This window comes from Euprymna scolopes, chromosome 12, assembly GCF_053919585.1.
Source record: "Euprymna scolopes isolate OS-2025 chromosome 12, ASM5391958v1, whole genome shotgun sequence".
NCBI classification, from domain to species: Eukaryota; Metazoa; Mollusca; class Cephalopoda; order Sepiida; family Sepiolidae; genus Euprymna; species Euprymna scolopes.
Genome location: NC_136493.1, coordinates 34051648 through 34078852, shown reverse-complemented (window position 1 = coordinate 34078852; position 27205 = coordinate 34051648). Strand labels below are relative to the sequence as shown.

General features: G+C 34.5%; 1 protein-coding gene and 1 pseudogene across 1 annotated transcript in view; both read left to right on the top strand.

Moving 5' to 3' along the window:
- LOC145291246 (synaptotagmin-7-like) overlaps positions 1–27205 on the top strand; it is a 398599-nt gene that overhangs the window by 270991 nt on the left and 100403 nt on the right. The gene's annotated exons all lie outside the window — the stretch shown is intronic.
- Positions 21274–21390, top strand: LOC145291642 (5S ribosomal RNA; annotated as a pseudogene).

Genomic DNA, 27205 nt, shown 5'->3' with positions numbered 1-27205 from the left:
AAAAAAAATCTGTTTTTCTGGATTCAAAATAAAAAAAAATCTGTTTTTCTGGATTCAAAATAAATGTTTTTGCTTTTAATTCAGGCAAAAAGATTTTTTCCCCTCTTTTATAACTATCGTAGCATGATTTTCATATTAATGTGATCTAAAACATTTTCTTCTTGATTGAATCACCATTTTCGGTAGCAGTCACCTGTTAATCAGGTGCAGAAAATTCAGGTGTGATTTCACTAGAAATTAATGAGGAAACACACACAGATGCACACACAGATGCACATGCAACAATTCTTTATGCTTCCCACGGCAGATGAATAAGTAAAGATTTTATTTAACATCAGCTTGGAAAAGTATCTTTTTTTCTAATATCAAAACTTTGAAAAAGGAATGGGAGAGATTGGAATTAAAGGGATGACTGATGAAGAGACAACAAGTAACAATAATGAAAATGGACTACTGTTGTCATCTTGAGTGTGATTTTCACAACGTTTCGGTCGATGTTACCTTCGACTTTCTTGAAGTGTATCTTTTCGAATTTGGGAATGTTTCTGTTGAACTCGGGAATTTGGACGGAATTTCGAGCAGAACCCTTTATTTACTTCACGGGGGTATCGTGCTCTTGTTCTGTCAGCCATGACTGGATAGACTTCCTAAGTAATTCGCAATTGTATTTTTTCGGTCGCTCACTCTGAGAATTGAACCTTCAACCTTCAGGACAATATCACTTTTACAATTGATTTTTCCAAGTACTCTAACCACTGCGCCACAGGTCCTTGAGGACTAATAATAATATGAATAACCAATCCTCATCTCAAAAATTCAGAAACGTCATAATAATGAAAAGAACGGAAATATCAAGGAAAACCCTTGAACGCAGAAACTAAGAGACATGAGCTACCCAGGTATGTAGAAACTGCTACAGAAGTAAAAAACAAAGAAACACCACATATAATCAAGAAAACTGAAACTATAATTCTAAGTTAACCGTCCTCTTCCTACTCCCCCCTCCAAAAAAAACACGCTCAACATCAACTGGCACGACATCAAATAGTCGAGAAAGGTCAAGAAGGATGGAAGGACTGAAGAGAGATAGCACTAACCAGATCTTCACTTTCTGGCATATTGTCTTTCCTATTTACATTGTGTAAGGGCCATCTTCGCAACATTCTGACGTAGTGCATTTTTGATCTTAAAAGACTTTTTTTTTTTTACATACATACGAGAAATAAAAGTTGACCCCAAAAAAACGTGCCCCGTGCACAGTTTATGTGATATTTCCATTATTTATTCATCGATTGCCCTTATTTTACAGGACATGACATGAACAAACATCTTGTTACTCAACTCCCTTGATAATGCCCCTACAAATTATGTCCCCGATAGTAGCCCCCTACTTCAAAGTGGTACTGTGCCTTGTTTGGGGGTGAAAATTGATTAAAAAAAAAATGCGAGAAATTCAGTTCTTATTGACCGAAATTGGATAATACTGAAAGAAAGGTGCGCAGAAGCCATACAAGCTTCAGATAAGGATAATGTATATATATTGAATTATTAACTCAAACGATAATAACGAAAACTCCTTACAAAACTAATTGTGTTTGCGGCTTTAGAGAAGTCCAATTATAATAATACAAGTACATTTACGTACAAAAAAGTAGATGGTTTTTCGAATACTCAAAATTAGTTGCATCCAAATCAAGGAGGAGAGGTTTCCTTATTTGTTGATTGGACAGCATCCCATTCAAAAAAGGAGGAAAAATAAGGGGGTTTGAGCCTGGTAAATGAGGTGTCTGCTGATTGTTCAAGGTTTATCGTCTTGGCCAATTTGATAGGGAGGGGTGGGCAAAAACAGAATTATTTTATGGTGTTGCATTGCGTCAGTGTTCACAATTACGGTACACCAACTATTCTGAGGGGGGAGGGGTTATAAAAACGAAACCTTTTGTATTCTGCTCTCATACCTCTTGGCGGTGTTTCTTAGTGGTTTGTGTCCCGCCGGTCATCGCATCTGGAACAAAAGCTCTCTCAAGGCATAGTAGCAGACAAAGTCTCATTTCTTCCTCGGCAAATAGATTTTTATTCAGTCACAATGATTTTCCACGGTCGAAGTCGCATCGTCGTTTCTCATCCTTAGAAAGAGGCTGGGGGGGGGCCTATTTTGCTGTGGTTTTAGACACCATTTATTTCTATCCCGTCGCCTCTATGAGAAGTCTGCCGATCTATTTTCTCAGGGAATCAGAAACAGACTTTTTTCTGATCTGCTCTCTTTGACCCCCGAATCAGACTCTCTGAAAACTCATATGAATCTTCCCCCCCACCATAAAAAAAATCGTATTCCACGAATCGTTCTGTGACGTGGCAATCTACATCACGCCATATCAATGGATGCTGTACTTGTTTGATCCGTCTCTCTAATTTTGTTATGATACTTTTTATAACCAAACAACCTGCCAATACTATAATCTAAAAAAAAATAATAATAAATAAATAAAAAACAACGAGCTCCAATTCTATATGTTGCACTAGCCATAACTGTCAGTCTGTTTATGTTTGGTCCATTATACGACAATGGAAGGAAGAAGTAAACCCTTCTTATAATCTTGATTACTTTTAGAATTGGAAAATATTCCATTAATAGTAAATAACAGAACAAATAAAGTGGATGTCATGAACGTTAATCGAAGTCGAAATCTTGAGATCATTCGTCTGAGGCTTTACTAACCGAGACTCTTTCACTTTCTTATGAATAGAGCTTCAAACATTACCTTATCGAAATAATCATAGTTTCAGCATGACGTTATAGATTTATAATTTACGTCATGTTTAACAATACGAATTCAAACATAAATGAAAATAATAAAATAAATAAACGAATGGGTAAACGGCAATAATTATTTTATTAGTCTGAAACAATTCTTTTTGCTTTAACTATGTAATGGCGTGGAAAACAATTTCATATTTAATATATACTAGAATTTTGGCCCATAGTACTCACAATTCTAGTTTTTCTAAAAAAAAAAAAATAGTGTGTTAATTGATAAGCTCGTTTGAGCTCCAATCCATGCTCCCCCCCCCCTCGCCAAACTTTCACAAGAAATGCTCGTCTAGCAGAAAACACTATCAATAATTACCCCCACTCTTTATCTGTGCCTAAACCTAAACGTAGATTCCATGAACAAAGCTTATTTCTTAGAACTGCACGGCTGTGGAACTGGTTTCCGCTTACCGGCTTTCCAGCTGGCTTCAATATGGTCGTCTTCAAGTCCAACGTAAACAAATTCTTGATGAGCCATTCCCTTTAAGTAATCCAATTTACCAAATTTACACTACTACTGTTCACTCTTTAACCCTTATCCTCGAGTGGCCTTCGGGTCTTGATAAGTGGTGACTGCTATGTCAAAAAAAAATCAGAAACAAATCAAGTCACAACGTCTTTTATTTTTGATGAGGAAATAGGGAGATGACGAGTGAATCTATTTGCCTGTTGATTTAAGCATCAGATTAGTTCTTTTACCTGAACGGATAAACCGCCTGACCTTCGCTTTACTATGTCTATCTCTACTATTATATAAAAGAAACTTTTTCTGTGTGTGATTGAGTTCTCTATGGGCTCGAAAACGGCTGGGTCTGTTACGTAGCTGGGGGTGAGGGTTATATGACCGTGTATATACTGTACCACATTAATATACGCGTGTATATAGTTAAATCGTGGTGTATTGAATATGTATAGGTGCAACTACTAAATGTCTGTGCGTTCTTATCATAAACTGACCTTATGTATGTATGTATGTATGTATGTATGTATGTACGTACGTTGTGTAACGTACTTTTGTCCTCGCCTATATATATATATATATATATAGAGAGAGAGAGAGAGAGAGAGAGAGAGATAATTTAAATAGACAGATAACAGATAACTTACTGCTTCTGCCTGACCACTTTCTAACAGGCCTGTTTTTATGGAATTTCAGACGAAGGTACTTTATGTACCTAGCAGTGTTCTTAGCAAGGTTTTGTAACGGAATGTCCTCAATAAGTATGGTCTGTATGTGTTAATTCGTTCTTAAATACTCGAAAACGGGTAGGTAGTTTTAGTAGGAAGGTAGTTTATTTGCCTGCCAGTGTTCTTAAATAGGTTTTGTATCGAAATGCCTTTGATAAGTATCAATAATCGGTAATAGAAATAATCCGATGGAAGAAAGATGTGATTTTGACCAAAGTTAACATCTTACACAGTCTAACATCACGAGTGCATTTGAGAAATTTTATTACCATAGAAACCGAAAGGACCGACATAAAATCAACAGTAGGTTCTTTGATATAACAGGGGCGTGTTCTAAATGAATGCTTCTGTTTGAAGCACAATCGCGCCATGATACTTGAGTTGTTCATTTTAAACTTAAATTCAAGCCATTATCATCGCACAAGAATTAAGGCCAGGCATATGAAATCAAGAGTAGGTTCTTTTATATGACAAAGGCGTGTTCGAAATTAATGTTTCTGTTTAGAGCACAGTTGCACCATGATACTTGACTTTGGAATTTTAAACTTTAATTCAAGCCATTATACAAAAAAAATTTTTATATAATCAACCGCAGGTTTTCTACATTGCAATGTAGATTACGATGTATTGTGGACTAAGTCACTGCGGGAAATTCATGTGAAGCTTTCTCCCGGTTCATCAAGATGGGTCCCCAACTAGAGCAGGCAATCAATCGATTGTAAAAAATAAACGATTTCGCCGATTTCAGTGACAATAAAAATATGGAAGTGTGAAACATGCTCTGATCGTTATTTAATCCCGGGCAACGTCAAGTTTCCCTACTAGTATCACTATACAGGATTATCTCAAGTATGAAAAACCTATCATTGCTGTCTTTTGCCAAAAATATATGAATTTGAAACTGATCTCATCTGGACAATTTCCTGAATTTTATTCTTTGGGGAAAACCTTTTTTTTTTCTTTTTTTTTTTAATTCAAGAAAGAATCTCTTTTTCAATTTACGTAATCTGTTCTCTCTTTGTTTTTATTTTTTGTTTTTGTTGTTTTTTTTTCTCTCTATTCTAAGATGTATCTACTCTAACATTTTTTTTATTTTATCCCACACATATTGTAAAATGCGGAATAATCGCGTTGACACACCAGTTTACATTAAATCACTGAAGTTTAGCAACGTTAAACCTGGTCAGTACCATATGGGCAATCATTTGAGAATACCAGGCGCTGTATGTAGGAAGATCTCAACATCTTCTTGTGAGAACTGTAAAATCCTAACATCGTCATCTCCCCTTGCTGGAATATACATATGACTGGGGATCGCTTATGAATTTAATATTCCCTGGACTCTTTCTCCTTTGGAGGAAGCCGGTTAAAACCGCCTAAGGTGAATCCAGTGTCCCTTTTCTTTGTTTTTTTTTGTAAAATGTTTTCTCAGAGTTTCTTTTTTTAAACCCCTCCCTCTCTCTCTCTCTCTCTCTCTCTCTCTCTCTCTTCCTTTTTTCGCTCCTTCTTTGTTTTCTTTCTGTATCTCTCCTCTTTTTTTCTCTCGCCTACCTTCTCAAACAAATGTTTAACAAACTTCCTCAAAGTGTAGTAACTGTTCTGATGCTACTCTTAAGGTGATTTGTCCTCAGTCAATGGAGGTGGAGACCCTCTATACTGAGGCAATTATTATTTTTGTCCTTACCAGAGTGCCCCTTTTGCCCTTCTTTTGGGGAGCTGGTTTTTCCCCTACATTAAAAACGACTTTGTGTCACATTTTGTTTTATGGGTTGGAAAATTTCTATGGAAACATAAAATGGACTTGTCTACCTGTTAACGAAACAGCTGTAATAGGGAAATTCCCGATGTAATAAACAAAAATTATGAAAAAAATGTGAGTCTTTGAATTTTTAACAAAATTTTGTACAATATATATATATATCTATATATCTATAAAAGTGAACGTGTCTGTGTGTCTGTCTGTGTACATTTCTCTGCGCAATAACTCTGTCAATTTTTAGTCTATAGACTCGAAATTTGATATACAGGGTACTGAGATTTGGGAACATCTTTGTGATTGGTTGTCGGCCAGAAATTCGGCTTTGAAGGGGTCAAAGTTCAACGATTTGACCTTTAAAAACGCTACCAAACTCCTCCGCCAATTTTGGGTCTAAACACTTAAAATTTTAGATATAGGTTCTTTGGACATGGATCTAACTTAATAACTTGATTTTAGTTCAAAACAATAAATGTTAAGGGGTTATAATAGGGGCCAAAGCTTAAAAAATTGACAGCTTTTTTTCTTTTCTTTTTTTTTTGCTCCACATACACCTCCAAACACCCGGGCAACGCCGGGTTGAAATGCTAGTATATATATATATATATATATATATATATATATATATATATATATATATATATATTGCAAGGTAAATATAAAGTTTGAATAGAAATAAAATTATATAATATGATTTTTTGTTTACGACACATTATTGATATCACACACATCTATTTACGATTTCTCATACTTAATTCATAAACATACTTTCCATTAAACATTGGTCAGACAACTCATTTATCTGACCATTGAGTGTGCACTTTGTACACTTATATTGCTGACCGATATATACATACAACATCGGTCATTTCTCAAACAAATGGTCAACAAACTGGTTTGGTGTTTCTGTGGCTCATTGCCAAATTATGTTTTTAAGCCCAAACTCAACAAACTTTTAATACAAAATTGCAACAAAGTTATTTGCAATCAAGACAAAATAAATTATGTCGGCCATGGACATTCACAGATTTTTTTATGAAGAAAGTAGTTATTATCTATATAAAAAAATTGTCAATGTTTGTGTGTGTGTGTGTCTATAGAAAGAAAGGTTCATTTATTTCATTTCACATGAATCAGATGATTCTTTTATTGGCATTGGTTTCCTCGATATTTTTCTAGTTAGAATTGGTTTTAGAAAGTAAGTAATATAGTGTTATGGGCACGAAAAAGTATATAGTATGTTCCTCATTCACTCCTGAGCAACATCGGGTCTTTTTGTTAAACTACAAACTGCAACTTACGAGCAATATCCAGCTCATAGAGCTCTTATGGAAAATAAAAGTATTCAGAAGAAATTTTTTTAAATGAAAATGTGTGAAAATAGTGTGGTAGTTTTTCGTTTTATTCAGAAAATAATTAAAATAATAAGGTTTTAGGAAAATAATTAAAAGAATAAGGTTTTGGGGAAATAATTAAAAGAATAAGGTTTTAGGAAAATAAAAAGAATAAGGTTTTGGGAAAATAATTAAAAAGAATAAGGTTTTGGGAAAATAATTAAAAGAATAAGGTTTTGGAGAAATAATTAAAAGAATAAGGTTTGGGAAAATAATTAAAAGAATAAGGTTTTGGGGAAATAATTAAAAGAATAAGGTTTGGAGGAAATAATTAAAAGAATAAGGTTTTGGGGAAATAATTAAAAGAATAAGGTTTTGGATATATAATTAAAAGAATAAGATTTTGGGGAAATAATTAAAAGAATAAGGTTTGGGGAAAATAATTAAAAAAATAAGGTTTTGGGGAAATAATTAAAAAAATAAGGTTTTGGGGAAATAATTAAAAGAATAAGGTTTTGGGGAAATAATTAAAAGAATAAGGTTTGGAGGAAATAATTAAAAGAATAAGGTTTTGGGGAAATAATTATAAGAATAAGCTTTTGGAGAAATAATAAAAAGAATAAGCTTTTGGAGAAATAATTAAAAGAATAAAGTTTTGGAGAACCAGTTTCACTAAAACGTAAAGCTAAAGAGCAAAGCAATATAAAATACGGTTAGGTCATTTTTTTATATCTATAATAATAGCATATAATAATCAGCAGTATCACCTCCTGTTCGAAAACTTTGGATACCTGTGTATCAGAGAGTGAAACGGGCTGGGAGCAAAAAAAAAACACCCAGAGAAAATAAAATATTGTTATGAGTACTATTTATCTGTGCTCAAAACTAAATGCGAATTCCATAAACAAAGTTTCAAAAAAAAAAATAAAAGAAACGAGAAAATAATATATTGTTACACGCATCATGTTAAAAAAGAAAAAAACCGGTACATAGTAGTGCTCTTTATTCAATCCCGAAGCAATATCGTGTCTCCCTGATAAAAAATCTATAAACAAATATTGAACTTAATCTTTTCTCATATTAGTTTTCTTATCATTTAAAAGAGAAAAGTTTTTACGCCAATATCGAGAATCTCTTTATCCGCCCGATAAAAAATATAATGAAAATAAAATCAATTTTAGCTGATCCAATGGAATTATTTCGTTAATTGGAAAAAAGATAACAGATACACAATCTTTGCCAAAACAAGGAAACTACAGTCTATATTAAGGAGCGAAGTGCTCGACTGAGTTTCATTCTATAAACCCTCCATACAAAACATTTACAACAAACATTCGTCTCGCTACAACCACTCTCACCAACCCCCTCACTATATATCTGCGTCTAAAACTGATTGAACAAAGTTTCTTTCCTAAAACTAATTGAACAAAGTTTCTTTCCTAAAACTGACGTTTGTGGAACTCTATACAATGTGGATGCTTTTAAGCTTATTATAATATAGTCGTTTTCAAGTTCAATGGAAACAAATTTTGGTTGAACTGTCCTTTTAAATAATATTAACATGACCATTACTTTTTGTCTGTGTTGTTACACTTCAAACCGCCGGACAGTACGTGGGTCTGAGAGGTTTGAAGTGTAATTAAAAAAGCAAAAATTAAAAGTAAAAAAAAAGAATTAAAAAAGAATTTTTAAGTATAAATTATTTAAACACAAAAAGTAATGTGGATGCTTTTTAGCTTATTATAATATAGTCGTTTTCAAGTTCAATGGAAACAAATTTTGGTTGAACTGTCCTTTTAAATAATATTAACATGACCATTACTTTTAAAAATTAAAAGTAAAAAAAATAATTAAAAAAGAATTTTTAAGTATAAATTATTTAAACACAAAAAGTAATGACCACGTTAATATTATTTAAACCGCCGCAAAAAATAATAATTTTTTTTTTAAAGTTAAAATTATTTAAACGCAAAAAGTAAAAAAAATAAATTAAAAAAGTAAAAATTAAAAGTAAAAATATTAATTAAAAATTTTTTTTTAAAAAGAAAAAATTATTTAAATGCAAAAAGTAATGATCACGTTAATATTATTTAAACCGCTGCAAAACGTAATACTACTTTTTTAAGTTAAAATTATTTAAACGCAAAATGTAAAAAAAATTTTTTAAATAACAAAGGTAAAAAAATTAATTTTAAAACTAAAAAAAAGTAAAAATTATTTAAATGCAAAAAGTAATGGCCCCGTTAATATTATTTAAACCGCCGCAAAAAGTAATATTATTCTTTAAAAAAGTTAAAATTATTTAAATGCAAAAAGTAAAATAAAACTAAATTAAAAAAGTAAATATTTAAAGTAAAAAATAATTAAAAAGTAAGGAAAATAAATTAAAAAAGTAAAAAGTAAAAGTAAAAAAGTCATTAAAAAAGTAAAAATTATTTAAAACGTAAAAAGTAATGGCCATGTTAATATTATTTAAGCCGCCAAACAATTAATATTATTTTTAACAAATAAAAATTATTTAAACGTAAAAAGGAAAACAAGAGTAAATTCAAAAAGTAAAAATTATTTAAACGCAAAATGTAATGCCCACCTTAATATTATTTAAACCGCCAAAAAATTAATATTATTTTTAACAAATAAAAATAAAAATTATTTAAACGTAAAAAGTAAAAAAAAAGTAAATTAAAAAGGTAAAAATTAAAAGTAAAAAAATTAATTTAAAAAAACGTAATTTAGAAAGAAAAAATCATTTAAAACGTAAAAAGTAATGTCCACCTTAGTATTATTTGCACCGCCGCAAAAGAACAAACAAATAAAAAAAGGAAAGAAATAAAAGTCCAAGTCAGCATATTTTCACGTGCAAATGAAATGCATTTATTTGTGGTTCTTCCAAAACAACGTATTTCATTATATTTCTAAAGTCTTTTCTCACAAACATGCGCTTTCTAAAAGTCTCTGTTCCTCAGCCAGCACTATCTCGCCTTTGCCTTTACATGTCCATCTTCCTTGGTGTGCACGTTGCTTCTCTACTCGACTACGTGGAGTGTTCTTCTCTCCTTTTCTTGTGAGGCAAGCTTTCATGCAAATGCTAATTTGCATACGTGCCTTAACAACTGCTGCTGCTAACATTTTCGCTAACCATCGTTCCTTCAGCTACTGCTATTTTCACATGCACCCATCTGTGTTCTGTTACATGACCAAATTCTACCAAAATTCGGCCACTACCAATAATTACCGGTGTTACCTCACCAGCCACCTGACACTCATTAACTCTTATCCTCGAGTCGCCTTCAGTCCTTGATAAGTGATAATACCGATGTAAAAAAAAAAAAAAAAGAAAATTAAATGGTGGTATATAATTCTTCTTTACTTTTTTTTTTTACTGGATTTTCAGTTTATGCATTTTTTTTTTTTTACAAGGGTGTCACCACTTATCAAGGCCCAGAGGCCACTCGAGGATAAGGGTTAATAGGTATGCATTAGTCATTGTGATTTTAGCATAGTAAACAGTGGGAATTTTGAAACTTGGATTACTTAGGGGGACGATTCAATTAGAACTTGTTCACATTGGACTTTTTCTTTTTTTTTTTTCATAGGTATCAACTCATTATCAAGGCCAAGAGGCCACTCAAGGATAAGGGTTAAAGAGTGTACAGTAGAAATTGGACAATATAATAATCATTAGTAATGAAAATTTGTTAAATTTGATAACTTATATGGAACGGCTCATCAAGAACTTATTTACGTTAGACTTGAAGACAACCATATTGTAGTCAGCCGGAAAGCAGGAAAACGGAAGACAATTCCACAGGCGTGCAGTTCTAATAAAAAAGCTTTGTTCATGGAATCTACGTTTAGGTTTAGGCACAGATAAAGAGTGGGGGGAATTATTGATAGTGTTTACAGCTAGACGAGTGTTTCTTGTGAAAGTTTGGCGAGGGGGGACCATAGATTGAAGCTCAGTCGAACACTTTCCATGAAAATAACGATACATCAGAGACAAACTCGCAACATCTCTTCTGTGAGACAGAGGTTGGAAGGAAGAGAAAAGGACATCCCCTACAAGGCTACGAAGTCTATTTTGAACTCTGTCAAGGCAGGACAAGTCCTTTCTAGCAGCTCTTGCCCAGATATGGCAACAGTACTCCATCCTTGGACGTACCTGGCTCTTATATAGATAGAGAATTGCATCAGCAGTGAGATATCTACTGGATCGATAGAAAGATCCCACCATTTTTCCAGCGGCCTTGGCAACAGATTTGATGTACGTGTTCCATTTAAGATCAGGAGTAATGGTCAAGCCCAGAAGCTTGTCAAAACTTGAGGCCTCCTGAAGACGAGAGCCATTCATTTCAATTGATGCCAGATGTGGATCAGAATGTTGATGATGTAAAGAGAGAAGCTTGGTTTTAGATGCATTAAAAGTAACCTCCACTCCTTTCCCCATTGTACTACATGCTCAAGATCAGAGGAGAGAGAATTGGAAAGAACTTGGTCGTTTACTGTCTTAGATGTGCTACCATAAATGGTAGTGTCGTCAGCATAAATGTCTACAAATGATGTAAGGATGTGATTTGGAAGATCATTAATGTAGATCAGGAAAAGAGTTGGGCCCATCGATATGATTTTCTAAAAGATACACTACAAACCGATATTGAAGTTAATCTTTAATCTTTTCCTTGATTCGGAATGTAACCACTATACTAAAAGCATTCAAACCATGAAAGTACTCTCACAGGAAGAGAGTAATCATTTAACAATGAGATAACCTACCTGTTAACTCTTAATACTTGCTCTTTCTATTTGATAGCCATAACTAATCGAGTCGGCCCGTCTCTTCTATTTGATAGCCATAACTAATCGAGTCCGTCTGTAATACGGTGTCTACAAAGTAATGTCCACTCGATATTCATACAAATTTACTTTACTTTGTTTCTTACGTTTTATAATATTCAATTGTTTGTGCTAGACGAAAGATTTACTCAGCATTTATTGGGTCTAATTCGGTGTAAGATACGTGAGATCAACTAAAATAAATGTCGGTAAATCTATACATTTTAATGACAACGAGGCATATAAGTTGTTGCCCAAGAATCAGCAAGTATCTATGCACACCCCTACTCTAAACCCTAGACTGATTATTAATATATATTTTATAAAATAACGAAATAAAAAAAGATGTAGTGTTTACCTGATATAAGCAATGGTAAACTGCAATCTAACATAAATACCAATATTTTAATCGTAACTGGTTTGTTCATTATTTTTTACATTTCCTACATTTTCCACTCGTTGCTTTTTAAAGGACATGTACATCTTGGCAATTTATGACTATAATAAATTGCGGTTTCATTTAATGCCATAACCAGCCAATTCTAGTATTGTTACAAATATAATTTGCTGATTTCTTTCTGTCCTCTGATGAGAAGAATAGCAAGAATGGCATTCTTTGAAACTCCACGGAATAAGGATTTCTTTCATAAATTGTTTGTTTTTTGAGTTTTTGAGTTTTCAGTCGAACAATAAATTTTATTGTAAATTTCAACTTACAGTTTTAATTTTGTTCTCATTTATATATATATATATATATATATATATATATATATATATATATATATATATATAATTTGCATTTCCAAATATCCGAGAGCTGATCAAAAGGTTGCATGTTCATATCACGTCGAGTTCACCAGCGATGTAAGTCGGGGTCTTTTAGTTAATTCGATTGACCTAAAACAGAGAATACAAGGATAAATAAAGTACAAGTACTAACTTTGTAGAAATCCTATTACAGACGGAATTCTATTTTTGACAGGAGGTACCACGTCGATGTTGCCAACATCCCCAACTAAACGTGGTCCTATGATAACGATTGCGCCCAAATACAAATCTACAAATTTATTTAATACACTGACAAATGCAAATGACATACAACATTTCACAATGACAAAACAATACAAATGTTCATTAAATCAACACCGGGGTGGAATCTCTATCTTAGAACGGGGATATTCCGCCAATGCTGAAATGCGTCCAACATTGAGAATAAATGTTTTCTACCATGTGAGGTAGAATTAGGAGCTAAGATAGCGTCAGCTTACATTCCGCCACATGAGTTTTAACTCACCGTGGAACAAGTGTGTCTTCACCTCTCTCTCTCTCTCTCTCTCTCTCTCTCTCTCTCTCTCTCTCTCTCTCTCAAACCCACCGGTGTCTTAGAAACCAATGTTCATCTTCATTATTCCTCTCTATATGTATGCTAAGCGTGGCCAGTAGTGTGATTTAAGTAAATACATTGCTTAATTAAAGAAAATAGTGTTTTTTTTTGTTTTTTTTATTTCTTTGTGGAACGAACCGTAACACTCGGCATTACCTAGGATTGAATGAGAAAACATTTCCTTTTGCACTCGACTTTAAACAGCATATATTCATTCTCATACATATTCCTGGAGTTGACGGAGGATACACGGATAACGACACGGACAAAACCAATCGCTACCATGGTACCACGTTTATTTAGGGATGTTGGCAACATCCACGTGGTACCTCCTGCAAGAATGTCAACAACTGAATTCCGTCTGTAATAAAATTTCTACAAAGTAATATCAACCTGATATTTGATTACAAACATCATTGCTGTGGGATTTTATTTATTAATTCTTCCCCAAACCTCATCCTCCCCTGAATTCAATCTGTGCTTGGTTCAGTTAAGTAATGATTGGGGAATTGGCAAGAATGCTAAAAATAGAATCAAACCGGTTAACAAACTTGCAACAATCTAGCTCATACAAATTTATTTTACTGTTCTATTCAGAGCAACGTCGGGTCTTCCTGCTAGTTTAATTATAAACTTTTATACTAATAAGTTTTGTAACCAGTATGTTACAAAGCATTAAAACTATAAAAGTACTCTCAAAGGAAGACAGTGATTATTTAATAATGAGATAACTTACCCGTTACACTCAACACCTATCCTTTCTATTTGATAGTCCTAACTAATCGATTCCGTCTGTTCCTTCTATTTGATAGTCATAACTAATGAATTCCGCCTGTAATAGGATTTCTAGAAAGTAATATCAACCTGATATTTGATTACAAACATCAGTGCTGTGGGATTTTATTATTTCTTGCTCCACCCCCATCCTCCCCCAAACTCAACCTGTGCTTGGTTCATTAACAATAACGTTACAGACAAGTAATGTTTGGGGAATTGGCATTTGTACTGCTTGGTTGTGTGCTTCACAATCTCCAAACTCATAATGACTGGCTTTATTTTATCCAAGGGGATCAAAATGCATAAATAAATTAACAATAATATCGGGTCGGTGCAAAAGTTTTGCCGGTTTGTAAAAAGACGTATTTTAAACCCTTATAATTCATTTTATGCATATTCTTATTACTTAAACATATCATCATTATTAATTTATAACTTTTTTTCCGTTTACCATTGGTTTCTCACTGCCAGCGGCCATTGGTCTCCACTAGAATTTGAGTGGCAATAAGCCTCCCCAGTCCCAGTTCTCTTTTCACTTGTCCAGCGGAAGTCTGGTCAGTGCTCTCTTCTCAGTCTTTCCATCCTCCTTGACCCTTCTCGGCTATTTGGTATCACTCTTTGGAGGGGGCGGTGATAGGGCAATGGGAGGGGATGGGGGAGAGGATTGAAAACTTATAGATGTGCAGCTCCAATGTTCTTGGTTTCATGTAACGCTTCTTCATGTTTTGCCCCTACAGCAGTTTGTCTGGCGGATGCATGTGGCTCATGTGTGTTAATCTCCGCATTCAAGGGTTTTCCTTAATATTTCATCTGTTTTCATTACTGTTATTCGTTGTATTATTATTATTATTATTGTTGTTGTTGTTATTTTATTTTATTTTTTCTATTGTAAAAATTTATGAAAGTTTTTATTTTTATTTTTAGGTGAGTAAATAATCGTTTAAACTGCACCAAAAAGTGTTGCAAACAAAGGAATAACGTAAGTCCAATTTTTTCCTTTCCTCCTGTCACAAGACTATTTTCATAAATAATCAGATAAATCTCATACGCATATTGGTACATGTGGGAAGACATTGTCGGAAAATGATGGGCAGAAAATAAATCAGAATGACAATTTCTCAATCGTACCTAAAACTGATTTTCAAATGAAGAGAATAGAAATAAATATTCTTTTCTCATTTCAATCTCCGGAGACTAAGATATTTAACCTTACTGAACGAGCTCAACAAAAACAATTTAAAAACAATACTTTCACGTGTGTAACAAGATTACTCGGGGTGATCATAGAATGATGGTGAACAGGAATTATAATCGAGATGAAGGAGTGTTGTATGTGCAGAGAACTTTTTCAGGGAAGGTGCTCAAGTGAAAAAAAAATGGTGTCTCGGTGGGGCACAGGCCTCAAATACATTCCTCTGAAAAGGGCACTTTTAAATCAGGAATAAAAGGAGCAGGTACTTGGGCATCCCAGAACCCACCTCTGCACATCCCTGGTGTTTTTTTTTTTGTTTTTTTACATAGGCGTCACCACTTATCAAGGCCGATAGGCCACTGAAGGATAAGGGTGGTGTATGAATAGAAACTGCATTTGGTATGCGACTCTGGTTGTTTTGATAATTTGAAGATGTTACATGAGGACATATCGAGTCTTTATATTTCACTCTTTAAATGTGTCATTTAAGCAACAGTTACATAATTTCAGTAACACAGTTATCAGACAGTTTGTCTAGTTGTTCGATCACGTATCTTAGCAGGGCTCTATGGACAAATTTATCTTTAGTTGACCTTTGACAACTAAATATTTTCGTTTACTAGCCAAATAGAAAAGTTACTAGCTAAACCCACATGATTTTTAGAATATAACATCTTCATTCTGTGACGATTATGAACATCATAAAGATTTTTCTGTATATTTTTAAATAAGTGTAATTCAAAATATACAACAAATTTTATGTTGATACTTGAAGGTATAAACATTCTGATTTCTTCAAACGATTTTTTTAAACAGCCTTCGTTGAAAAAGAATATATTCTATTAAACTTTTATTGTTTAAATAATTTTACTTTGTTCATTTCATCAATAAAAAGTTGAAAAGATATTTTTCACTCAGTAGTGAGCCTTGGAAGATTGTCAGTGAAAGAAATGCAATCGCTAAAAGATGAGTGTTTCATTATTTCTAGTCGCCATTTTGAAAAATCTCTCGCAAGTGCGACTGTTTCACCCGCAGTGTAAAGCCCTGCTTAATATGTCTCTCTCGATTCCTTCATAGCCGTGTGTGTCCCTCAAGTTGTGACTCCCTCTATCTGGTCGTCTTTACCTGATCCTTCTCTGCAAGGGAATCTTTTTCTATAGAGAAGCAAAAAAATAGAAACACATAAGTCTTCTTGTTTTTCGATATTGTTGAGTTTATTCTGGACTGCAAGACACGGTGGTGCAGAAAATTATCATCAAATTCCCTACGCTAGCCCTTACGGCTTAGAGGGGGGGAGTGGTGAAATTCGGTAGGCTACATTTTTAAAATGGGCTGTTGCTTTCTCGCTCTCAAGAACTAAACTTACTCTCTAATTTTCCAAAATCGTCCCCAGTCACCTGATCCTATGACGTCACAATCTGGTGATAAATCATGCCGTGCGTCAAATAAGTACAAAATATTCATCAACCTATGTTTTATATGAAAGTTCTTCAACTAAAATGGAGTCCGTTTCTGAATTTATATACTAGATAATTTCTGCTTACTTGCCATCGTAGGGCCCCATTATATAACAAAGATTGAGAGAAAAATGGAAATATAAAAATTTTTTGTGTGCGTTATGGCTAGTTGAGGAATGTGTGAAGAAAATCGATTTTCAGAATTATGATCCCTGATCAAGAGAGAATCAAGAAAAAACAACAGAGCTAGACTTACGGTTCTTAATCTTTCAGCTGAGGATTGGTTATATATATATATATATATATATATATATATATATTACTTCAGAATAAAATCAATTTTTAATTGTGATTTTCCATGTTTCACCGACTTTAGCAAATATGGTGCAAACCATTATAACTATTTGCTAATATTTTCTCCTCTGAAGAGATGCTAGACATCGAAATCCTATAGGATAAGGAGTTAAAATATTTCTAATGTATTCTTTGTCTTACAAAGAATAATAAAAATCTTTTGATCTGAAACTCAAACATTTCACGTCATAAATTTTTAAATTCATTGAATGACTAAAATTTGATATATATATATATACGAGGGGCGTGCAATGAGTAATGCCCCTGACCACCTTCCCATAGAAGACTTGGTGCAGTTATTAGTCTTCTCTACATAGGAACCACCCAGATTTATGCATTTCTCCCATCGATTGGTGCAGCTCTGGAGACCGTTTTGGTAGAACACCCCAGGTTGGTCCTCCAACCACGACGTGACTTCAGAAATCAAGGCTGCATCATCTGGGAAACGCTTTCCTTTCAAAAACAACTTCATGGCTGGGAAGAGGTGAAAGTCGGAGGGTGCAAGGTCAAGAGAGTAGGGAGGATGGCGAAGATTTCATAACCACACACCCGTGCTTCTGATCTGGCGACATGCGAGTTGTGGACCGGAGCGTTATCCTGCAGGAGGAGGGTACCTTTGCTGAACTTGCCCCGCCTCTTGATTTTGAAAGCTTCCCTTAATTTTCTCAAAAGTGAAGCATAATAGGCTCCTGTAATTGTGGTACCCTTTGCTAGGAAATTTGTCATCATTACTCCTTCCTGGTCCCAGAAGACTGTGAGCATGACCTTGCCAGCAGAGGGCTGCACCCTTGCCTTCTTTGGAGTTGGTGAGTCCAAGTGCTTCCACTGCATTGACTGGGCTTTGGTCTCTGGATCATAATGATGGACCCAGGTTTTATCCTGTGTAATCAGTCTTTTGAAAATCTTCGACTCATCTTCTTGGCACATCTCCAAATTCATCCTCGAGCACTCGACGCGTGCTCACTTCTGGAATGGTGTGAGCAACCTGGGAATCCATCTGGCAGACACCTTATGCATATGCAAATGGTCATGAATGATAGTTTCCACAGACCCTGTACTAATCTTAACATCTTGGGCTATTTGCCGAATAGTAATGCGCTGATCTTCCAAAATGGCAGCCTCAACTTAACGTACAGATGCCTCATCAATGGCAGAAAGGGGGCGACCAGGTCTGGGAGCTGTTTCCACAGACTTCCGGCCATGTTTGAATTCACGATGCCAGCGTTTTAAAAGGTCATATGATGGGGCATTATAACCATAAGTTTCTTTCATTTCATCAAAAGTCTCCTGTTGTGTGCGTCCTTTCAAATACAAAAACCGGATCACTGCTTGACATTCAAACACCTGTAAAACAGAAACCACAATTAGTTCAGAGCTGTAATCTGCAGCATAACCCGTAGAGATATAAATTCATTGCACATGCAAAATTTCAGCTAGATTAGACAACTGGAAGTGTGTCAGGGGCATTACTTATTGCACGCCCCTCGTATATATATATATATATATATATATATATATATATATACACGAGGGGCATGCAATATATATATATATATATATATATATATATATATATATATATATATATATATATATGATTAACAAAAAGAGCTTATAACACTAAACAAAAAAATGCTAAAGTAGCGAAAAAAAAAAATAACAGCGTTTCGAAGTTGTTAATACCCCCCCCCCCAAAAAAAAAACCATAAGAACACATCTTCAATTTATAAACGATAAAAAAATGTGCATTTGAATTGTGATCGACTGTGGTACATTGGTACAGTATCAAAATGCAGATACTGATGTCATGAGTTCGATCCTTACCTACGCTGACGACTGCTTAGAGCCAGAAACATGCATGTCCATAGATATACTTTTATGCACGTAAAAATAATATTTAGTAATAAAAATACATAAATCCGTCCCAAAGCTTTTTATTTACTTCATGGGGGTAGTAAAGGTTTTTTTACCAGCTCAGAATTCCGCCACCAACTCTTCCCTCTCCCATTTGTCCGTGTAATTAGATATGATCAATATATTTTTTTTACATTTTCAGACATCTTGCTACTCAACTCCCTTCATAGTATCCCTACAACTTATACTATGAAGGGAGTTGAGCAGCAAGATGTCTGTTCACATTCCACTTTCATTTCTGCATATCAGTACAGTTGGGGAAGCAGGAACCCGGAAGAGAATTCCAAAGTCTAGCAGTTCTGGGGAAGAAACTATTAGAGTTATTAGTATATGTAGCATCGAACCAGATGTAAAAAAACCTGGAAAGAAAAAAATGGGTGAGAATTCCGGAGAAGGGTTTAATATCGACAATTTACGAGCAAAAAAATGTTTTGTATTGCTATTGAACTTATGATTGGGGTTCAAAAATTTGAACATGAGGTCTACCCTATGAAAACCAATTCACAAAGGTTAACTTTTTCTTCCTCGAGCGTTGGCAATTAAGCAGTGATCTCCTGTTAGTCTACAATCTCCTTAATGGCCATTATGGTATACCTCATAGCCTATTGTTCATTCCTGTACCAGGAAGGTTTCTACACAGACATTACAGTTATAGTAGTATTCTGATGATTAATCGGGATCAGAAAAAAATCATAAATTTCTTAGGTATCAGAATCAGTATTAGGAAAATTTTAGCCTAATATCCGATTCCTAAAATCATTCTTTTAATTTAATTATTTTTGTGTTTAGAACTTTGGTTCACATATTAGGAGACAAAAAAAAAAGGACGGCATAATGCATAAACTTCAAGAGAATACTGAATCTAATAATCTATTATATAAATCTCGCCTGTCTGTTTGTGTGTGTATGTGTATGTTTGTATGTTTGCCTAAAACTTTCGATAGAGGCGACGGATTTTCACGAGATTGGTATCATTTTGAAGCTCGACGTTTGGGACTACAAATACTGAAAAATTAGCTAAAAACATTTAATACTTCACCTTCAACTGGGCAGTTTTCTACAAGGAGGGGTCGATTTTTTGCAAGACATTTTTGCAAGTCATCGTATCTGTTGGATTGAGTTTTCCTAATTTTAACGTTCCGAACTTCCGGTCGCGTCATGGAATAGCAGTAAGACGTCAAATTTTCTTTCACTTTCTTTCTGCTTTCGCGTCACGGGTTCGGGCATGTCTGCCTGCCTACTACCACTTTTTTATTTTTGTTTTGCTCGACACACATCTCCAAACACCCGAGCAACGCCAGGCACCCAGGCTAGTATTTTATAAATGTTGAATCTCTACATGATATCAGTATGTAATTGCGCAAAGTGAAGAGCGTGACGTTGTTAATCTACGCAGCATGTTTAACATTTTAATCTCTTGTTATGATAAAGCTTTTATCTCTTCTCTAATAATTTAAAAAAAAAAAATGATAATTAACTTGAAAAGATTGAAATGCAGTTGAACACAACAAAGAAATATCAGTTTCGGTTTAATTTTGTTTAATTCTTTGTTTTCATGGCATTTTCTTTAAGCACAGTTCGCTTTATTATTATTTTAAGCTGTAAAATTTCAGAAGATGCAAATAGCTTCATAATTGCCCATCTCTTCTCACAAGAACTTGCTCAATTATTTAATTATTTCTCTGCCTGGGTAAAAACATTGCCAGAAATTCCATATTTGTTATGAATTCACCAATAGCGGACAAAAATATTGCCAGAAATTCCATAGATGTTGTAAATCTATAATATAAATCTCACCTGTCTGTTTAAATGTATGTTTGTGTGTATGTATGTATGCAAATGAACCCTTTTTCGGGGTCACCGGCCAACTAGCACCATGTGTGTTTGTGTGTATGTATGTGTGTGTTGGGGTGGAGAGGGCTCCCGTAAGCCGTAGTGAAGGCAACCTTTCTAGGAGAAGCAAATCACTGATTTAAAAAACCATAAAGCGGGAGACCAGTACCCGCATTAAGCTGGTCTGCAGTTTAACTTGTTGCTGGCTATCTTGCTCTTGCTTGTTGCTGGATCTCAACATTTTGAACCGAGAGAAAGACTTAGCTGTTGTACAAAGCTAAGACTCTGTAACATCATCTGTGTATAAATACTCCCTCACGCATTTGTCTATTAAAATGGTCCTGTGGCGATGGAAGTCATTTTTGGGCTCATGTCTGAGGGAGTGGCACTCGTCTGACAAGACGTTGCAATCATCATGTATGTATGTATGTATGTATGAATATACGGCATAATCACGTTGACACACCAGTTCTCGTCAGATCGCTGAAGTTAAGCAACGTTGAGCCTTACTAGTCCCAGATGGGTGACCATTTGGGAATTCTAGGTGTTGTATGTGCTTTCTGCTTATCTTGGCATTGTTTCCAATCGTCCTGAACCTTGACTGCCTAAAACTTTTGACATAGGCGACGCATTTTCACGAGACCGGTATTCTTTTGAAGTATGATACTTCGAACGACAAATATAAAAAAATTGGCTAAAAACATTAATTCCTTCACCCTCAACTGGGCACTTTTCTACAGGGTGAGGTTGCTTTTTTCGCCGATATTTTCGAAAGTCGTTCCCTCTTTTCGATTGGCTACCCTTAATTAAAACCTTCACTGCTTCCGGTTTGATGATAGACGCAATGGCAAAGATGTCACTTTTTTTTTACATTCTTTTCCTCCTTCTTGGTACGGGTTCGAGCCTGCCTGCCTGCCTACTACCACTTTTTTTTTTTTTTGCTCAACATACTCCTCCAAACACCCGGGCAATGCCAGGCACCCAGACTAGTTCACTAATAATCGACAAAAATTTTGAAATCTCATACATAGATTTTTAGTTAAACACTGATCGTTTATATTATTGAAATTTCTAGTAATGGATAAAAGTGCTAATAATCAGTGCTAAGTGTCAGTCTTCAGAAAGTTGAATGTTCAGTAGTCAGTGCAGGCGATATTAAGAATATAATTAAGAATTATTTAAGACTAGCGGGGGTGCCCATCGTTGCCGGGGTGAAAAGAAAAAAAACAGTTTTGGGAGGGAAGTAGGCTCGAACCTGAAGCCTTCAGGTGAATAGTCTGATGATTTATCACGACGATACGCAGACAAAGAAGTGAGGAAGGGTGAAAATAAACGTTTAAAAAAGCAGGCGAACGTGTGGTTTTCTAGGTCAAACATCACGCCATAGTAGTAGTAGAGAAATGAAATCACAGCGCGAATCAGACAACCTCGTTTCGTAAATCGGACATCTTATAATCTAGACAGTATATAAAAAGTTGTAAGATTTAGTGACCCCTCCGAGCGCCCCCCCCCGCCCCTGAAAAAAAAACCTTTGGCCGACATACAAAAAAAATGCACAAACACACAATTTCGCTTTTATACTATAGATTTCTAGCTGATTTCCAAGTAAAAAAAGGAAAGAAAGAAGGAAGATTTTGTTTTTTAAATTTACACACTTTTTTTTTCTAGTTTGTTCTCCATGTATCTGGGCAACATCGGGTAGCTATGTATTTCTAACATATTAAGTAAATCAGTCTTTTTCTTGATTTTTGTCATTAATAGCATTCTTTTTGCAAAATCAATATGTGATTCTTGTTCGTCTATTCTTATTTGAGGGGAATCTTTGCTACATGTTAAGAACAACAAAATAGTTTTATTTGATCTCTTCCAGAAAATGCGTTGTGCTGATGTTTGTGACTGTACGTAACTCTGTATTCGTTAATACAGAGTTAGCTTCTCTTTGATGGAAACAGAGTAATATATTGAAAAAAAAAGGGGAAAAGACTTTTAGTGTGAATCGTGCTGATGATAGAGGGTAAGGGAAAGCAAATGGAAATGGATAAAGAGAGAAATTAAAAGGAGAGAGAGGGGGGTAGAAAAGAGAAGTTTGAAAGAAAAATGTTACACAAACTTTTAACTCGTCTATTTTACTGTCCATTCCCCTCCGGGCAACTAGTCTGTTATAAGATATTCACAGTCCATCTTATTTCCAGTAAAGCAGTTCGGAAGAAGTATCAGTTATTGAAAAGGAAACTCATTCTATCCTGATTTATTGCAAGAGTTGCCCAAACTCGACACTTTTGAGCACTGCAAACGTCCTTATAAGATAATACTATAAGCTATGGCATCCGGAAATAACATGTTTACCTCGAATTTCCAGTAACAATCCCAACAAATGTCTCTGCTAAGAAAGAACATTAATAGCTACACGTTTAGCCGGAAGATCATTAAGACCGGCAAATACGAATTCATCTTTATTTTCAAGCGTTTTTTTTCCTTTTTTTATCTTGAAACACAAATAAAATTTTCAGTTCTTCTAAAGGAAAGGGACCCATATCAGCCTGAATGTTTCCGGTAGTGATTTACAGAATAACACAGAAATTACCAAAATGATTTATAATTGGAAAGCCGTGAAAAAAAAATGTAAAATGGCAGACGACGTAGAGCTATATAAAAAAAAAAAGATTAAGTTCCTGACTTAAGAAATAATTGATGAATAAATCGAAATCGAATTTCGATAAAGGGACTTATAATGACCAGCTAGATCAATAAAAATTTTACAAATGAAAGGAAAATAATAATTTTGAGTTGTGTCACAATTATCGACAGTTCTGACCACCGTAAACATTCTTTATTTTTTGTTTGTTTGTTAGTTTGTTCTTTTTTTTTTTTTCACCTTTATTCTCCATTAACAAGGCACACTGACACTTAGAGCTATGGTTTGAAAACATGCCTAACAAGGCGCTAAGTAGAGAGTTGGGAAACAAGACATCTGTTCACAGTACATTTAAATATCAATATGTTAGTACACTCAAGGAAGCAGAAAACAGAGAGGGGATTCCAAAGTCTACCAGTTCACGGGAAGAAACTATTGGAGTATAAGTGTTTTTAGCATCTCAGAACTGTTATGTGTTTGTCCAGGGATATAAACTTGCAACAAATTAGAAAAAAAAAAATAAACGAATAAAACTATATTATACTTACAATAGAAAAATCCGAGCATGAAAAGTAATATGGTTCAGCTTAAATATGAAAAAGTAAAAAGCTAGTCGTTAAAACTGGAAAAGAAAAGGACAAAATATTCTAGTAAAAAATATAATAAATTTATGACTTAAAATATTGCAGCATTAAGAATTGATTATATAATATTATAAATTGAATTTAAAAAAAATTCTTAATGCTGCAATATTTTAAGTTTATTATTTTTTTACTAGAATATCTTGTGTTTTACTTTTCCAGTTTTAACAACTAGTCCTTCACTTTTCCATGTTTAAGCTTAACCATATTACTTTTCATGCTCGCATTTTTCTATTGTAAGCCATGATTTTTCCAGGCTTCCAGTAAATTCACTTATTCTTTGTTTAATTTCAGTCTTATATTTTTTTTGTCCCCCCCCCTAGACATAACATTGAAATTTGGTCGAAAAATGAGTGAGCAGTGAAGCTTTAAAGTAGTTCTAAACAACTAAAACTGCCACTTAATGATATAGTGAAAACACTACCGTGTTTGATATATATATATATATATATATATATATATATATAAATAACAAGACCTTCCAAAGGGCAAATGAACTCTTTTTCTGGGTCAACGGCCAACTAGCACCGTGTATATTTGTGTGTGTGTGTGTGTGTGTGTGTGTGTGTGTGTGTGTGTGTGTGTGTGTGTGTGTGTGTGTATTGGGGTAGAGAGGGCTCCCATAAGCCGTGGTGAAGGCAACCTTTCTAGGAGAAGCAAATCTCTGATTTAAAAAACCATAAAGCGGAAGACCAGTACCCGCATTAAGCTGGTCTGCAGTTTAACTTGTTGCTGGCTATCTTGCTCTTGCTTGTTGCTGGATCTCAACATTTTGAACCGAGAGAGAGACTTAGCTGTCGTACAAAGCTAAGACTCTGTAACATCATATTTGTATAGATACTCCCTCAGACATTTGGAATCATGGATTTTAAATGTCTGAGGGAGTGGCACTCGTCTGACAAGACGTTGCAATCATCATCATCATCATATATATATATATACATATATCTGTCCAGGGATAATAACGTGCAACAAATCAGAAGAAAAATAAACTAATAAAACTATATTATATTAAAAAAAATATATTTATTTTCACATAAAAACATGCAAATAATATTTACAAGCTTCCCTAGTACTACTACCACTAGCTTTAAAAGCGATTACAAGGTTTATAACGTTAATGAGTAAAGGGAGATAAGAACTACTAACTTCAAACCAAATGTTTTATTTATGGGTAAAATCTAATAATAAAATTATTAAAATATAGTTTTTGGATCGGTGAGAAAATATACAGAAATATTTATTTACCGAAAATTTTTTTCCAATGATGCGGTGTTTGGCTTTTTAAGGGGTTTCTTTCGGCTGGATTTTCATCCTAGAAACATTATCGCAGTTCTTAACAAATTAAAAACTAGTTCGGTTGCTAGTTCATCATCCTTATACAGGTTTCTGCATGGAAGTTTTCATGGTGATTTCAGATTCTTCCTAAAACGTTCTAAACAGGATATTTTAATGTTCTATAGAATGCCATAACACAGAATTTTCTTGATTGTTCCAAATTGTTCCATATAGATTATTTTAATGTGCTATTGATTTTTATATGGAAAATGAAATGTCATAATACTTTTTATATGGAAAATTATGTCCCATAGCAGAACCTTTTTCATTGAAAGTGTGTGATTTTGTTGATTGTTGGGTTAGTCTGTGGTATTTACGTCGATGGGGGGAAAAGTTCTATGGGTTCTTCAATACACACTCCATTAAAATACTTGTAAAACAGGTGCTGGGATGCAACCTTGCAGCAATAGAACAAAGGTTGGAGCTTGGTTTATAGTGCGGGATCTATTAGACTGAGATCTTTTTGGACACTGTTGTAAGGAGAGACTAATGGTAGACGTACTAGCCCTGATTTGGCAACAGTATTCCATGCATGGGCGAATGATGGCTTTGGAGAGATAATGCTATAAATCTGATAATGTGATGAATCATGCCATCCAGATGATTCTGTTGTTGCCATTCGTTTCTCCGATATCTTTCCAGTTAGAATTCTTTCTAGAAAAACATCAAATATTTAGAGGGAGGGCCACATGAAGATTGCCAACATTCTTAGTGAAAGTGCTTCTGTAGAACTGACTGGATTCGAACTCGGTACATTTAGATTGTCGGTCCGTGTCGTCAATAACTTAGCAACCATCACCTTCCAGCCATCACGTGAATTGTTATATTAAAAAAAAAGGAATGGTAATCATGCTTATCACAGTTTGGGAATAAAGAAGAAAATAATTATGTAGTTTGACTGCCACTTTCAATGGGACTTTCTCTGCAATTACTTTTTTCTGATATGCAGACTAAACGTCATAACTTGACCGTCTTGGGAAATATATTTTGACTGTTATAATTGATGACATATTGTTTCTATGAGGCAAGTCTGTTCTGTTATGTTTTACCATTTCATTTAAATACTGCATAAAACATTTCTGTTTTCTTCTTTTTTTGTTACTTGGGAATCACCACTTATCAAGGCCCGAAGGCCACTCGAGGATAAGGGTTAATGAATGTAAAGTGGTAGTGTAGTAATCGTTAATTGTGTAAATTGATTAGAATTTGATTATTTATAGGGATGGCTCAACAAGAACTTGTTTACATTGGATTTGAAGGGTACCATGTTGTATTTCACCGGGAAGCAGGACAGCAGAACAGTTTTCCACAGGTGGGCATTTCTGGGAAAAGAACCTTTGTTCGTGGAATCTGCATTTAGATTTAGGCAGATAGAGAGTGGGGGGAATCGTTTTTAATGGTTGTAGCTAGTTGAGTGTTTTTTTGAGAATGTTTGGCAAGGAGGGAACCATAAATTGGAGTACAGTCGAACACTTGCCATGAAAATAATGACAGAGCAGAGACAGGCTTGCAATGTCTCTTATGTGGGAAAGAGGCTGCAGGGAAGAGAAAATGGCGTCACCTACTAGGTTTCGGCCGGTTTTGATCTCTATCAAGGCTGGATAGGGCGTGCTGAGCAACTCTTGCCCAGATGTGGCAATAGTACTCCATTTTAGGGCGTACCTGGCTCTTATATATTTCTGTACCCTTAACATCAGATGTATAATCTCTATATAAAGAATTTGCATTTACAAGACAGAAAACAGAACTAGAGTTGT